This window comes from Mixophyes fleayi, chromosome 1 (assembly GCF_038048845.1).
Source record: "Mixophyes fleayi isolate aMixFle1 chromosome 1, aMixFle1.hap1, whole genome shotgun sequence".
NCBI lineage: Eukaryota > Metazoa > Chordata > Amphibia > Anura > Limnodynastidae > Mixophyes > Mixophyes fleayi.
The window spans coordinates 413,448,046-413,465,542 of NC_134402.1; positions in this window are offsets into that span (position 1 = coordinate 413,448,046).

Genomic DNA, 17,497 nt, shown 5'->3' on the forward strand with positions numbered 1-17,497 from the left:
AAGGAAAAGCAGCGTTTGTATAACTAAACCTTAGAACAGTGCCGATACAAACCGAAATCAATACACCTAACAGATGTATAATATTGAGCAAAATTAAATATAAAACTAGTAACCAGATACAAATGTAGCACAATATAATCATAAGTGAAGTATAATCTTAAAAAAGTACATATAAATCATACAAGTGGATGTTGGTGCTATAAAAATAACTTAATAAATAATGTAGCTGTAGATTTGAGAATAGTAGTAAGTATGAAACCTTATCTAAACAGCAAATTACATGTAATCTCTTAATACTAAAGTATTTTTGCAATACCTTAATGTCCAGTATGCCGGCTAGTGTTACAAAATTGTTATTGCAAAGTAAGCGAGTCATTTGGGAATATTTCTTTGTGCACTCACCATTTTTAAGGGTTTTGTGAAAGGTCAGCAGCTCTCTGTAATTAGGAAAATTACCCTTCATGTTTGTCACATAACTAATTTTGAAAGTGCTCCATAGTTGTGTTTTTGGTAAAGCTTTTAGCCATGTTGATATTGTAATAGAGAGTGACTATTACTTTGTTAATACTATGAATTATTGGTAGAGGAGGATTACTGGAAATGAGGAGAGGGCAGCTGCTAATACATTTTTTTTTTTATATATTATATAATATTGTTTCTACAGATTCCATTCTTCTGAATGTGTACATTTTTAAATATGCAATTACCTAATAATTTCCAAGTCCGTAAAATGTCCCAGGAATCTATATAGTGCAGTGGTTCCCAAACTTTTTCAGTTCGCGGCACCCTTAGAGTCTCCATAATCTTTTCAAGGCACCCCTCCAAAATCATTATCGAGCAGTAACGTGTTTTTTTTTAAGTATTTGAGTCAAAATAACGTAATAAGTATTTAGGTCAGGACAGAAATACTTAGTAAGTTGTTTGCAAAAATAATACACATAAATCCAAGAGAAAATATATTTATATATATTTTTCAATTATTCCGTTTATTAGCTGTAAATTATTCTTTGACAGAAATATAAGATCAAACAAAATAAAACGTACAAAAATCATCACACTGTCTGCCCCCTCTTCATCCTCACACACACACACACACACACACACACACACACACTGTCTGCCCCCTCTTCATCCTCACACACACACACACACTGTCTGCCCCCTCTTCATCCTCACACACACACTGTCTGCCCCCTCTTCATCCTCACACACACACACTGTCTGCCCCCTCTTCATACACACACACACACACACACACACACACACACACACACTGTCTGCCCCCTCTTCATCCTCACACATACACACACTGTCTGCCCCCTCTTCATCCTCACACACACACACACACACTGTCTGCCCCCTCTTCATCCTCACACACACACACACACTGTCTGCCCCCTCTTCATCCTCACACACACTGTCTGCCCCCTCTTCATCCTCACACACACACACTGTCTGCCCCCTCTTCATCCACACACACACACACACACACACACACACACACACACACACACACACACACACTGTCTGCCCCCTCTTCATCCTCACACACACACACACTGTCTGCCCCCTCTTCATCCTCACACATACACACACTGTCTGCCCCCTCTTCATCCTCACACATACACACACTGTCTGCCCCCTCTTCATCCTCACACATACACACACTGTCTGCCCCCTCTTCATCCTCACACACACACACACACACTGTCTGCCCCCTCTTCATCCTCACACACACACTGTCTGCCCCCTCTTCATCCTCACACACACACACACACTGTCTGCCCCCTCTTCATCCTCACACACACACACACTGTCTGCCCCCTCTTCATCCTCACACACACACACTGTCTGCCCCGTCTTCATCCTCACACACACACACACACACTGTCTGCCCCCTCTTCATCCTCACACACACACACACACACACACACACTGTCTGCCCCCTCTTCATCCTCACACACACACACACACTGTCTGCCCCCTCTTCATCCTCACACACACACACACACTGTCTGCCCCCTCTTCATCCTCACACACACACACACACTGTCTGCCCCTTTTCATTCTTTTGCCCCTCCATTGCTGTTTCCTTTCACCTTCCCCTCAGTTTCTCTACTTACCATACTTGGCCTTCTCTCTTCTATTTCTTCTGCCTTCTCTGCACTATGAGAACCTGTGCTAACAGTTTCATATAATCGGTTATAAGGACATCAGTCCCATAGTAAAAAAAATGCTTATTTTAATATGCTAAACAGTGTTATGCTCATTAATCTGACCGAGGAAAGCAAACTTCTGATTTTTATTGATGGCATATTGCACCAATGAGCAACTTGCCCTGCTTATTTCATTCATTTATACCAGTTATTTTGTAGAGAATTTCTTTCTTATAATAGTCATTTAGTATCGCAAAAAGTAACCTATTACACCACAGAGCGACAAATATTGAAAGCATAATTTTTGGGTTCTAAACAAGTGTTTGACTGCTGGAAGGAAACCTCGCCACAACAGGACCTAACGATAACTTGACAAAGCAACAAATCTTATTTTCTAATTAGCATTTTTGATCTGTTAACCAAATAATTTGCTAATATATAAAAACTGCTACATTTTACAAATTGGACTGCACAACGCTGGGTAACACTGCTAGTATTCACTTAATACAGTCATGTAACAAGCTATATCTGTGCAGACTGACACCTCTTTATTAGGGAGCTGAAATCTGTTTCATGATGCCGTCACATGAACACGTGCAAGGCAGACAGTAAAAGCTTGTAGCACCCACTACACTCATCTGCTTATATACACACATAATATATATAATTTTTTTTTTTTTTCACTCAACTGACCAGACACCTGTTTGGTCATTTTATTTCTGCTATGACAAACTTCGTGTAGTTTTCCAGGAACAAAGAAGAAGTTTCCTCATGTGCTAGATGATCTGACCAAATTGATAAGCACAAGATAATAAGGAGCAAAAAGTTTTGTTTTAACCTCAATGTGTAGTGAGGTTTGCTTCTGAGGCCACATGCACAGTAGGGTGCTGTATAAGCACCCTTAATTCTGGTAAACCATTGATGCTGTGCAACTTGTCTAAGTAGGCACAGAAGTCCATCACAACTCATACAGTATATGCTTCTTAAAAACTAGATCTTGGCTCTTTATCACCCAATTGTATCGCATTCGCTATCTGGGACCGAGCAAATACGAAGTTTAATCTTGCCCCGGCTCCTAGTCCAATTGTTCCTCTTTTTTTTTTTTTTTTTTTTTGCATCAATATTTTTATTGAACATTTTCAAAGATATATGGGGTACAGAAAAAAAAAATAAAAGAGGGGAAGAGAAAAATAGAAACAAAGGAAAACACATAGGGGGTCCCTACGCAGGGGGAAAGGAATCACTAGATTAAAATAAGGCACACTATATAAACAATGTACATTTAACATTTACTGATAAAAGAATAATTGTTCCTCTTTTTGATAACCCAGATTTTCCTCCAGGTCGTATAGTCTCGTCCTTTGAATTTTGGAAAAGGAACGATGTTTACTATCTTAATGATATGACTATAGACGCTTCTTTTCCCTCATTCGAAGACATGAAAACCAAATTCAATATTCCTAACACTTTTTTTTTTTCAATACCTACAACTAAGAAACTTTCATTCCACCACTAAGTTATCTTTAAGAATCAGGCCGTTGACCTCATTCGAGTCACTTTTTCTCCGGCGATCTTCTACCAATGGCCTTACATCTCTGCTATACGGAGAGCTGAGAGTCCCTGACTCAGACACCCAAGAGTCCCATGAGCGAGCCTGGGAGGAGGATCTGGGAGGTCCCTTGGATGGGGAAGATTGGGATGAAATAAAGGCCAACACGGCTTCTAGTTCAATCTGTGTGAAGCTGAAAGAAAATGCCTATAAGCTTCTTTATCGATGGTATTTGGTCCCGACCAGATTACAAAAATTTTTCGGACTCATCCAGCCCATGTTGGAGAGGATGCTCGTCGGAAGGGTCCTTCCTCCATATTTGGTGGCAATGCCCCAAGCTTGCCCCATTCTGGTTGGAACTACGGAACTTCGCATCTCAGGATGTGTGTGTGTGCGTGTTCACATTTTAAAATGACAAACAATACAACGGAAAACAAAACAAAACATAGATTAGTTAGCTGTCACATAAAACCCTGCTGTCTATTTGACAGCTATGTTCGCCCTGGTGTGACAGCCATGTATGGTTGTGTGTGTAAGTGTGGACTTTACTAGCAGCTACTTCAGTTGGTAACTGTGTCACTGTATAAAGTCCTCTATGTAGTGTCCTACTCATGTGCTGGTATTGTTAGAAAACGATTTCTCAGTCACCTCAACATCGCCCCCTATACTAGAAAAATTCTGACGGCCAATGTATATCAATCGATTTTCCCTCTGCCAACTCACATGCCATTCTCAGTACCTCACATTCAGCTACTTGACTAAGTGAGAAAGACAAAGGGGTCTATTTCTATAACACTTTCTTCAAATATAACAGTACCCAGTACATGTCTGTCTAACAGTAAAAAAATATAAAACACAAAAATTCTACATTTTCTAGGGTTTCACATTATGTCGTATCTTGTGGCACAAATCCTACTCCAATGTTCTATACAGAGATGCATCTCTGTATGCCTATCCTCTAGCAATCTCCTGTCCCCACCCTTTGTGCATCCATATAAAGGCACATTTTTGTACAGGAGGCACGAACCAAAACAAAAAAAAACCAAAACAGATATGCAATCTATAAAACATGAATCGTATTTCCACAACAGAACCTTTCTGCTTAAAATCAGCAGTTTCTATACACATGAAAACAAAACCCCTGACTGTTTCTGTAACTCATGCCAATCTAGTGTGTGTATCTCTGAATTTGTCTTATGTAAAAAAAAAAAAAAAAAAAAAAATATGTCTTAGCCCCATTGATGAGACTGTGTCTGTTTTTATCTCTACCAGAGCAGAGCAGAGAGAGAGAGAGAGAGAGAGAGAGAGAGAAAAGAAATATAGAGGGGTACTAGCATTTGTGTAAAGAATGAGAAATAAGAAAGCAATGAATAATGGGAATACAAAGATTTGAATACAAACATACATGTAGAAAGGGAGATTTTACAACACAAATGACAGCTGGATTGGACTCTATGGGAAAAGGGCTTTATTCATTCCACTAATCCCCTTAGCTATTTGCTAACTATGACCCCACCCCATACTTGACTAGGGGGGTCTTAACCGTGCAATCCAGTGTCGTCCGTCATTTGTTCATTAAGAACTCGGTATCACATTGACTACATACCTTTTCGACAGACTTTCCTAACTTATGATAGAGAAATGTAAAAATTAACTGTTGATGACTCATCTGAGATACATAAAACGATGAGCAAAATATGTACATACTTCATTGTTGGATAATGATTCTCAGCCAAACAAATTATCATGAGACACTGCAGCTTAAAACAAAGAGAGTTCCAATTGTCTATTGTTAATTTGTCTTTCAAGAGTTATTTTTTCTATTTTTCTATCCCACCCTTGTAAACACTAAGTCTATATTTCTTTCGTGTACCATTTATCTGTAAGAGGGAAACAAGATAGTTATCTCAAAATAGCAAACAAAACAAACATTTCCATTCTTTACTATCGGCCAGCGATTAGGAAAACAAGCATTTGACAACATAAAACAAACAAACAAAATCAACAAAGTATACCTTTTAAATCAGTTTTTTTTTCTTTCTAAACCTGCTCACCAATAATTACCACAGATTAACTCTAGAGTCGGCTATAGTTCTCCCCCCCAAAGTATTAGTTGCTATGGGGTGTGCAATCAATTGTTGGGGAACCTCTGAGACTTGTGTACGTCTCCTTTGTGGGTGTCTATATGATTTCCAACCCAGGTATCCCTTTTTCTCTCTACACAGTTCCTACTCCTGTGTCCCTTCTTAAGGCAGTAAAAACACGTCCTTGTCATGTCTGCACAATCTTTTGCTAGGTGTCCTATTTTATTGCATTGAAAACACTTCCTCAACTCATGTTGTTTCTTTGTGTTATTACACTGTGGTCGTGTGTGCAGAGGACTATTTCTGATGTGATTACTGAGTCCAGCTGCATGTTGGTGAGCCAGAATCCAGGAATATGTTGGTGAGCCTTCATTGATGTTCTCAGTGTCTAGGCTGTATACAAAGATACCCAGATAAGATCTTTTTGAAGTGTTTTATGTAAGTTTACACCTATATTGTTTTACAAAATAAATGTGTGGATATACAATATCACACTATGTGAGTCTCCTCTATTTTACAAATTGGTTACTGTGGACATATGAAGTGCCAGCTCTGTACCCCTATCGCTGTGTGAGATAACACCGACTTGTGAGAAAAATCTGAGCTCCTGACGACACAGGATAATAACAGATAAGCCTTAAAGATTTTATATCTGGTACGCATATTACATTTGTATGGTGCCGGTACCTTTGAGTGCACTTATTCTTTGATTCACCTCAACCTGTGTGTCTGTACCCACGTGGTGATCCTTATTTCTACTATTTGGTACATCAGTCTGTATTTTTACATACAGTATTATGCTATGTGGCGCCCCCTCTCGCTTATTTTGTTTTAGATTTTATCCAGTACACCATCTGGCCTTGTGAGGATTTGGCAGCCGCCTGAACATAGGACTTTCGCTTACCCAAAGAGACATTAAATCCATTCTTAATTGTCTACCTAGAGTTACGCGCTGTATTATCTATTGTATTTTGTTATATATATATATATATAGACTAATAATAAACCAAATACTATCTGCTCATAAATTACAGTGTAACGGAACCAATATAAATATGAATTATATAAATAACTAAATGTTGTAATGCGAGTGTGTGCGTGCGTATTTTACCGTGCGATCGCACCATGCCACGTGTTACATGGGGTACGGATCACAATCGCACGGCAAAACAATATTAACCAATATACTTTCGTTCATCCAATTATACGACTTCGACAACTGGAACAGAGATTGGGAGCCAGACCTTCTCGTCCAACATCAGTGCATGACCTTATATATGCTCTACAGAATGAATGGGCACAAATTCCCACAGAAACACTCCAACATCTTGTGGAAAGTCTTCCAAGAAGAGTGGAAGCTGTTATCGCTGTAAAAATGGGACCAACTCCATATTAAAGTATATGTATTTGAATACAATACAGACATCTAAGAAAAGTGTCTAGATTATACAAGTATCTTGCACAAAAAAAGTGTGAATTATGATTACCAATGATTATTTTCTTCAAAAGTCTACAGACAGGTTATATCTATATCATCATCATCAGCAGCTATTTATATAGCTGTTAGGAACCCCTCTAGCCGGTACAGCACAACCCGGAGTCTGCTCTGCCAGTCAGGTGTTCACTGGAGCCCCTAGTGGTGGGGACAGACTTGGCTGCAGACTAGCAGAGGGTCGTGAAGTGCGTACCGACTAGGGGGAACCCAGGTAAGCGGAGTGGAGTCAGAGCAGAGGTCAAGGGCCGGCAGCAGATAGCAGATCCGATAAACAAGCCGGGGTCAGGGGTCACGAGCAGACAGGATGGTCGGTATACAAGCCAGAGGTCAAGGTCACGAGAAACACAGGCAGGGTCCAAATCCAGGCAAGGGGTCATACACGGGTAGTCAATAGGATTTCCAAGAGACAGGAACAAGGCACAGAGCAGGTCAGCAGACTGGAACAGAAGCTATAACCGGCAGTGAGGCTGCAGACCTCACTGCCTTAAGAACTGAAGACCACCAATCAGAGCCTAGCTCTGAATCATGCACCGCCCCTGTATTGCTAATCAATCAGCCCACAGACTGATCTATTACACTTGCGCCCGGCTACTCAGCCTGCCGGAGCGCCTACAGCCTATTTTCGTCGTCCGGCCGTTGCCCTGGCAACGGTCGGCTCGAAAAACCGGAAGTGACGCCCCGGTCGTCATGGCGACGGCCGGGATGTCGAAAGAAGGTAATGACTGTCTAACAATAGCGGTACTAATTCCGCAGCGTTGTACAGAGAACTCCCTCACATCAGTCACTGCCCCATTGGAGCTTACAGTCTAAATTCCATAACATACGTACACACAGAGAGATAGCAGCCGATTAACCTGCTAATATGTTTTTGGATTGTGGGAGGAAACCGGAGTAAACACGGGGAGTACATACAAACTAAACACAGATAAGGCCATGGTCAGGAATCAAACTCATGACCCCAGTGTTGAGGCCCCTTCCCCAGCTATAATATATATATATATATATATATATATATATATATATACACATACACACACCTCTGGTGTGGAGTCTTTTGAGGAAAAGTTATTATTGGTAAGCATAATTTGCACTTTTTCTTTTCAGTCCTCCATGGCAGCCTTTACTCTGGAATATACTAAACCAATACAGTAGGGAAGGACACTCAAGTAAAACAAAACCAGCCATAGATGCTGCAAACGAAAAATTTATTTTGTGGCTGAGCTGAGAACATGTCTCCCAAACTGAGAATCTGTGGCGATTAAGACATCCAGATGATAAAGATTAGCGGAATTATGTATAGACAACCATTCAGCTGCATGGCACAGCTCTGCTGCAGAACCCTGATCCGTGCTTGTCCAAGATGTTGCCACTGTTGCACCTTACGCCCATTACTCTTGTATGCCTGTATAATAACTTCTCTGATCCATCTGGAGATTGTTTCGTTTTTTTTTTTTAGAGAGGGAGCAGATCCTTCCCAGCCAAAGGTGGATTCACGACAAGTTGTTCTGTGTTTCTGAATCCTTCTAACCTAGACAGATATATGAAAGTTTCTCTGACCAAGTGCAGCAAATGCAGTTTTCTTTAAGTTTCATGCTTTGGCTGAGGACAGAAAGATGGCAGTACAACATCGTGATTAATGTGGAATGTGGACACTACCTTAGTTACTGATTCTGGATGTGCTCTAAGCATCACTTTATTCATGTAGACATTGGTACAAGAAGCCATTTTTCGCAGTGCCTGTAATTCTCCAACTCTGCGAGCAGACGTTATTGCTACTAAGAAAATCACCTTCGTTATTAGTCATCTCAATGAAACCTGTTGCAATGGTTCAAAAGGGTCAGACAGCAGAGTGTTTAGAACTAAATTAATTCCCCACACCTGTCTGAATTATACCTTTGAAAAATACGGTGTTATAAACATCTTTAAGGATTATATGCTTACCACGGAAAAGGACTGTGACTAGTACTTTATCTCTAGCGGGTACGCTAAGCTATTAAGCATATGTGACAGCTGCCGATGGAGTTATTCATATCCTAGCACAGCACCTCCTACGTTGGAAACTTATTATCTTACAATCTTCCCGGACATGAACCGCTATCCACAGGCTGGATCTGAATGAAATTATTTCTTGTCCGGAGCGCTACACCTTCTTAAAGGAGTACACACATCCCGATATCTCCGTGTGTTGCTAAGGATTCATGAGGGGCATATCACTGCCAACAATCCGGGTATTGTATTAAGTGACTATACATTAGAGATGAGCGCACTCAGATTTTGTGAATCCGAGCCCACCCGAACCTTTCCGATCCGAGTCGGATCCGAGACAGATCCGGGTATTGGCGCCAAATGAAAACTTGAAACCGAGGCTCTGAGTCATAATCCCGCTGTCGGATCTTGCGATACTCGGATCCTATAAATTCCCCGCTAGTCGCCGCCATCTTCACTCGGGCATTGATCAGGGTAGAGGGAGGGTGTGTTAGGTGGTCCTCTGTCCTGGTAGATCTCGTGCTATGCTGTTTAGTTCTGTGCTGTGCTGTGCTGTGCTGTGCTGTGTTCTGCAGTATCAGTCCAGTGGTGCTGTGTGCTGTGCTCTGTCAATTTTGAGTTCAGTGGTGCTGCTGGGTCCTGTGCTGTGTCCTGTTCAGTCCAGTGGTGCTGTGTCCTGTGCTCTGTGCTTTTAAGGGCATAGTTATTTCCCCATTATTCCCAAGTGTTTTAAAAAATAAAATAAAGTTATAAAAAAAAATACAAAAAAATAATTACAAAAAAAATTAATTACAACAAAATTTGCAAAACCAATCCTGTAGTATAAGCCCATTGGTACTGCAATATTACCAAGTTCACACATTCAACAGTAAAAGTCCAGTGGTGCTGTGTGCTGTGCTCTGTCAATTTTGAGTTCAGTGGTGCTGCTGGGTCCTGTGCTGTGTCCTGTTCAGTCCAGTGGTGCTGTGTCCTGTGCTCTGTGCTTCTAAGGGCATAGTTATTTCCCCATTATTCCCAAGTGTTTTAAAAAATAAAATAAAGTTATAAAAAAAAATACCAAAAAATAATTACAAAAAAAGTTAATTACAACAAAATTTGCAAAACCAATCCTGCAGTATAAGCCAATTGGTACTGCAATATTACCAAGTTCACACATTCAACAGTAAAAGTCCAGTGGTGCTGTGTGCTGTGCTCTGTCAATTTTGAGTTCAGTGCTGCTGCTGGGTCCTGTGCTGTGTCCTGTTCAGTCCAGTGGTGCTGTGTCCTGTGCTCTGTGCTTCTAAGGGCATAGTTATTTCCCCATTATTCCCAAGTGTTTTAAAAAATAAAAAAAAGTTATAAAAAAAAAATAAAAAAAATAATTACAAAAAAAATTAATTACAACAAAATTTGCAAAACCAATCCTGCAGTATAAGCCCATTGGTACTGCAATATTACCAAGTTCACACATTCAACAGTAAAAGTCCAGTGGTGCTGTGTGCTGTGCTCTGTCAATTTTGAGTTCAGTGGTGCTGCTGGGTCCTGTGCTGTGTCCTGTTCAGTCCAGTGGTGCTGTGTCCTGTGCTCTGTGCTTCTGAGGGCATAGTTATTTCCCCACTATTCCCAAGTGTTTTTAAAAAATAAAAAAAAGTTATAAAAAAAAAATACAAAAAAATAATTACAAAAAAAATTAATTACAACAAAATTTGCAAAACCAATCCTTCACTGATTCAGCAGTATAAGTCCAGTGGTACTGCTATTACAAAGTTCACTGATTCAGCAGTATAAGTCCAGTGGTACTGATATTACAAAGTTCACTGATTCAGCAGTATAAGTCCAGTGGTACTGATATATTACAAAGTTCACTGATTCAGCAGTGTATAAGTCCAGTGGTACTGCTATTACAAAGTTCACTGATTCAGCAGTATAAGTCCAGTAGTACTGCTATTACAAAGTTCACTGATTCAGCAGTGTATAAGTCCAGTGGTACTGCTATTACAAAGTTCACTGATTCAGCAGTATAAGTCCAGTGGTACTGCTATTACAAAGTTCACTGATTCAGCAGTATAAGTCCAGTGGTACTGCTATTACAAAGTTCACTGATTCAGCAGTGTATAAGTCCAGTGGAACTGCTATTACAAAGTTCACTGATTCAGCAGTGTATAAGTCCAGTGGTACTGCTATTACAAAGTTCACTGATTCAGCAGTGTATAAGTCCAGTGGTACTGCTATTACAAAGTTCACTGATTCAGCAGTATAAGTCCAGTAGTACTGCTATTACAAAGTTCACTGATACAGCAGTGTATAAGTCCAGTGGTACTGCTATTACAAAGTTCACTGATTCAGCAGTATAAGTCCAGTGGTACTGCTATTACAAAGTTCACTGATTCAGCAGTATAAGTCCAGTAGTACTGCTATTACAAAGTTCACTGATTCAGCAGTGTATAAGTCCAGTGGTACTGCTATTACAAAGTTCACTGATTCAGCAGTATAAGTCCAGTGGTACTGCTATTACAAAGTTCACTGATTCAGCAGTGTATAAGTCCAGTGGTACTGCTATTACAAAGTTCACTGATTCAGCAGTATAAGTCCAGTGGTACTGCTATTACAAAGTTCACTGATTCAGCAGTATAAGTCCAGTGGTACTGCTATTACAAAGTTCACTGATTCAGCAGTATAAGTCCAGTGCTACTCTCCTGTGCCGCATATAATTTTTAAAGGCTTTGCCGAGTGTGTGTGGCTTAGGGGTACGCTCTCTTGTGCTACATATAATGGAAAACCAAAATTTGGAGGATAAAGTAGGGAAAGATCAAGACCCACTTCCTCCTAATGCTGAAGCTGCTGCCACTAGTCATGACATAGACGATGAAATGCCATCAACGTCGTCTGGCAAGCCCGATGCCCAATCTCCTAGTACAGGGCATGTAAAATCCAAAGAGCCCAAGTTCTCAAAAAATAGCAAAAAGAGAAACTTAAAATCATCTGAGGAGAAACGTAAAGTTGGCAATATGCCATTTACGACACGTAGTGGCAAGGAACGGCTTAGGCCCTGGCCCGTGTTCATGACTAGTGGTCCAGCTAAACCCAAGGATCTAAGCCCTCCTCCTCCCCCCCCCCTACAAAAAATTTAAGAGAGTTATGCTGTCAGCAACAACAAAACAGCAAAGAACTCTGCCTTCTAAACAGATGACATCACAAATCCCCAAGGCGAGTCCAAGGGTGTTGTTGGTTGTGAACCCTGACCTTCCCATCACTGTACGGGAAGAGGTGACTCCATCCAGCATTTGCAGCACGCCCTCTGCATATGCTGGAAGGATCACCCACAGGCCAGTTACAGATTTGGCTAATGAAGGTGTGAATGTTGTACACCGGGAGGAGGATATTGATGTTGCTGGCGCTGAGGAGGATGTTGATGATTATGATGCAGACAGATACCAAATTGCCTTTCTCAATTTCTATTTATATTCTAGATTATATAATGGCTGAAAAGTTTTCTGTTTTACTCCTAGTGGAGAGGGGATCTGATGCAGACAGATACCAAACTGCCTTTGTCCATTTCTTTGTATATTTGAACTTCTAGTTCTACAGTCTATGCAGGCTGCTTTATTTATATTCAACTACAAGTGTAGGGCGGGGGGGCATAGATAGCCACCAAAGTACCGTGGTCCATTTAAGTACACTTTCTAGCTCCACAGTCTGTGCAGCCTGCTTTTTTTATCTTCAAAGTATTTATATTTACAAGCCTTGCAATCTAAATTAACTAGAGGTAGTGACGTGGTAGAACTCCAAAAGGCAGTTTGGAAGCCCCTGTACAAACTGGCTCTATTTTTTAACTGAGTTGTCCCCCCTCCAGTGTGTACTCGGAAAGAGTTTTTAGTGCAGCGGGGAACCTGGTCAGTGAGCGGCGAAGGAGGTTGCTTCCTCACAACGTTGAAAAAATGATGTTTATAAAAATGAATAATCAATTCCAGCACTGCCCTCCAGACAGTACAGAAGGACCTGTGGTTGTGGAGTCCAGCGGGGACGAATTGATAATGTGTGAGGAGGAGGAAGTACACACTGTAGGGGGAGAGGAATCAGAGGTTGAGGATGAGGACGACATCTTTCCTCAGTAGAGCCTGTTTAGTTTGTACAGGGAGAGATGAATTGTTTTATTGGTGTGGGGGCCCAAACAAACCAATCATTTCAGCCACAGTTGTTTGGTAGGCCCTGTCGCTGAAATGATTGGTTTGTTAAAGTGTGCATGTCCTATTTCAACAACATAAAGGTGGGTGGGAGGGCCCAAGGACAATTCCATCTTGCAACTATTTTTTTGGCATTATGTGACCATTCAACAGTCGTTTGCCATGTTCAAAAAGTAAAAGAAAATGCCAACAAATTCAATAAATTAAATCAAAAGTTAAATGCCCTGTCATTATTTAAAACAAGAGGTTTTGACGTGCTAGAATTAGTGTAGTGTTAAGATGTTATAAACACTACACTTGGAACTTGGAGGAGGTATTGTGGCCCCAGTATCAAATTGGGTACCGGGGCCACCCCACTACGCAGTCCAGATACTTGTTTGGTGGAATTCTGACCAGTTGAGGGTGTATTTATTTTATTGTGGCCCCGGTATCAAATTGGGTACCGGGGCCACCCCACTACGCAGTCCAGATACTTGTTTGGTGGAATTCAGACCAGTTGAGGGTGTATTTATTTTATTGTGGCCCCGGTATCAAATTGGGTACCGCGGCCACCCCACTACGCAGTCCAGATACTTGTTTGGTGGAATTCAGACCAGTTGAGGGTGTATTTATTTTATTGTGGCCCCGGTATCAAATTGGGTACCGGGGCCACCCCAATACGCAGTCCAGATACTTGTTTGGTGGAATTCTGACCAGTTGAGGGTTTTATTATTATATTGTGGGGACCACTCTATACCACACTACCACTCTATTTAATACTTTAATTCTATTACTAATTCCCATAAAGAGGAACTCCCGCCTCTATTTAATACTTTAATTCTATTAGTAGTTACCATAAAGAGGAACAAATTAAACAAATTTTACCAAAAGTATAATATGACTTACAAACACTACACTTGAAAGATGGTGCCTTTAAATGAAAAAGTCAGTCTTCATTGCACGACTATGTGCAACAGGGACAGTTTTTTGGTTTACAAAGTCAACCAATAACACTTCGACCCTGTCTGTCTTTAACATACTTGATGGGATCTCAATGATGAATGGTCTGTACCATGGTTGGAGGAGGTATTGTGGCCCCGGTACCAAATTGGGTACCGGGGCCACTCCACTATGCAGTCCAGATAGAGGTGTATCAGATATTAAACGTTGACTGTTGCTGCAAAATTTTTAAATAATATTGTGGGGAACACTACACTACGCAGTCCATAAACGTTTTGGGTGGAATTCAGACCCGTGTAGGGTTTTTTATTAATATTGTGGTGACCACTCCTCTACGCAGTCCAGGTACATTATTGGTGCGAATCATACAAGTTCAGGGTTTTTAATTTATATTGTGGTGACCCACTCCTCTACGCAGTCCAGGTACATTATTCGGTGCGATTCATACCAGTTGATGGTTTTCTTATTATATATATTGTGGTGACCCACTCCTCTACGCAGTTCAGGTACATTATTGGTGCGAATCATACAAGTTCAGGGTTTTTAATTTATATTGTGGTGACCCACTCCTCTACGCAGTCCAGGTACATTATTCGGTGCGATTCATACCAGTTGATGGTTTTTTTATTATATATATTGTGGTGACCCACTCCTCTACACAGTCCAGGTACATTATTGGTGCGAATCATACAAGTTCAGGGTTTTTAATTTATATTGTGGTGACCCACTCCTCTACGCAGTCCAGGTACATTATTGGTGCGAATCATACAAGTTCAGGGTTTTTAATTTATATTGTGGTGACCCACTCCTCTACGCAGTCCAGGTACATTATTCGGTGCGATTCATACCAGTTGATGGTTTTCTTATTATATATATTGTGGTGATCCACTCCTCTACGCAGTCCAGGTACATTATTGGTGCGAATCATACAAGTTCAGGGTTTTTAATTTATATTGTGGTGACCCACTCCTCTACGCAGTCCAGGTACATTATTCGGTGCGATTCATACCAGTTGATGGTTTTCCTATTATATATATATTGTGGTGACCCACTCCTCTACGCAGTCCAGGTACATTATTGGTGCGAATCATACAAGTTCAGGGTTTTTAATTTATATTGTGGTGACCCACTCTACGCAGTCCAGGTACATTATTCGGTGCGATTCATACCAGTCGATGGTTTTCTTATTATATATATTGTGGTGACCCACTCCTCTACGCAGTCCAGGTACATTATTGGTGCGAATCATACAAGTTCAGGGTTTTTAATTTATATTGTGGTGACCCACTCCTCTACGCAGTCCAGGTACATTATTCGGTGCGATTCATACCAGTTGATGGTTTTCTTATTATATATATTGTGGTGATCCACTCCTCTACGCAGTCCAGGTACATTATTGGTGCGAATCATACAAGTTCAGGGTTTTTAATTTATATTGTGGTGACCCACTCCTCTACGCAGTCCAGGTACATTATTCGGTGCGATTCATACCAGTTGATGGTTTTCCTATTATATATATATTGTGGTGACCCACTCCTCTACGCAGTCCAGGTACATTATTGGTGCGAATCATACAAGTTCAGGGTTTTTAATTTATATTGTGGTGACCCACTCTACGCAGTCCAGGTACATTATTCGGTGCAATTCATACCAGTCGATGGTTTTCTTATTATATATATTGTGGTGACCCACTCCTCTACGCAGTCCAGGTACATTATTGGTGCGAATCATACAAGTTCAGGGTTTTTAATTTATATTGTGGTGACCCACTCCTCTACGCAGTCCAGGTACATTATTCGGTGCGATTCATACCAGTTGATGGTTTTCTTATTATATATATTGTGGTGACCCACTCCTCTACGCAGTCCAGGTACATTATTGGTGCGAATCATACAAGTTCAGGGTTTTTAATTTATATTGTGGTGACCCACTCCTCTACGCAGTCCAGGTACATTATTTGGTGCGATTCATACCAGTTGATGGTTTTCCTATTATATATATATTGTGGTGACCCACTCCTCTACGCAGTCCAGGTACATTATTGGTGCGAATCATACAAGTTCAGGGTTTTTAATTTATATTGTGGTGACCCACTCCTCTACGCAGTCCAGGTACATTATTCGGTGCGATTCATACCAGTTGATGGTTTTCTTATTATATATATTGTGGTGACCCACTCCTCTACGCAGTCCAGGTACATTTTTTGGTGCGATTAAGACCAGTTGATGGTTTTCTTATTATATTGTGGGGACCACTCCACTACGCAGTCCAGAAAGATACCTTTTTGCAACGTTTTTGACTAATAACTATATTGTGAGGTGTTCAGAATACACGGTAAATTAGTGGAAATGCTTGTTATTGAGGTTAATAATAGCGTAGGAGTGAAAATAAGCCCAAAAACTTGATTTTTAAACTTTTTATGCTTTTTTCAAAAAAAATCCGAAACAAAAACCTTTCGGCAGGTGTTTTGCGAAACAAATCCGAACCCAAAACATCGCGGAAATCCGAATCCAAAACACGAGACACCAAAAGTCGCCGGTGCACATCTCTACTATACATGAATATATCCTGGATAATACAATTGCCTTATATGGATTAGGAGTTACTAGAGGCACTTTACTATTGGGTGAGATCTTTCCCGTTACACATCACACACAGCTGTGGTTTTCTGAATACATCTAGACTCTGGCCTATTGGTGTACTGGCCAGACACCTATTCTGTTATAGCAAATAGAGTCATCTTTGTACAACCATAGGATGTTATTTATCCTACTACATTGTTATATGTTGTGATTATATGATGTACATGTGAGTTCAGTTGTTTTTAAATTGATTATTTCCAATTAAATATTTTATCCTTTTGTGCGCACCTTGTATTTCTGTTTGTTTATATCTAGAGACTGGCAATCTCACACAAGTGGTGCAACATTAGGATAAGGAATCCAATATATATGGTTATTTACATGGTTGTAGCAGCATTAGCTCTTTTGTTTTCTATAAAACTAAATTAAGGTCCCATGGAGCCACAAAAGATCTGATGGAAGGACAAATAATCTTCACTGTTTGAAAGAGGCAATAATACAATCTTCTGATGCTAACTTGGTATCTAAGAATACACTCAACAC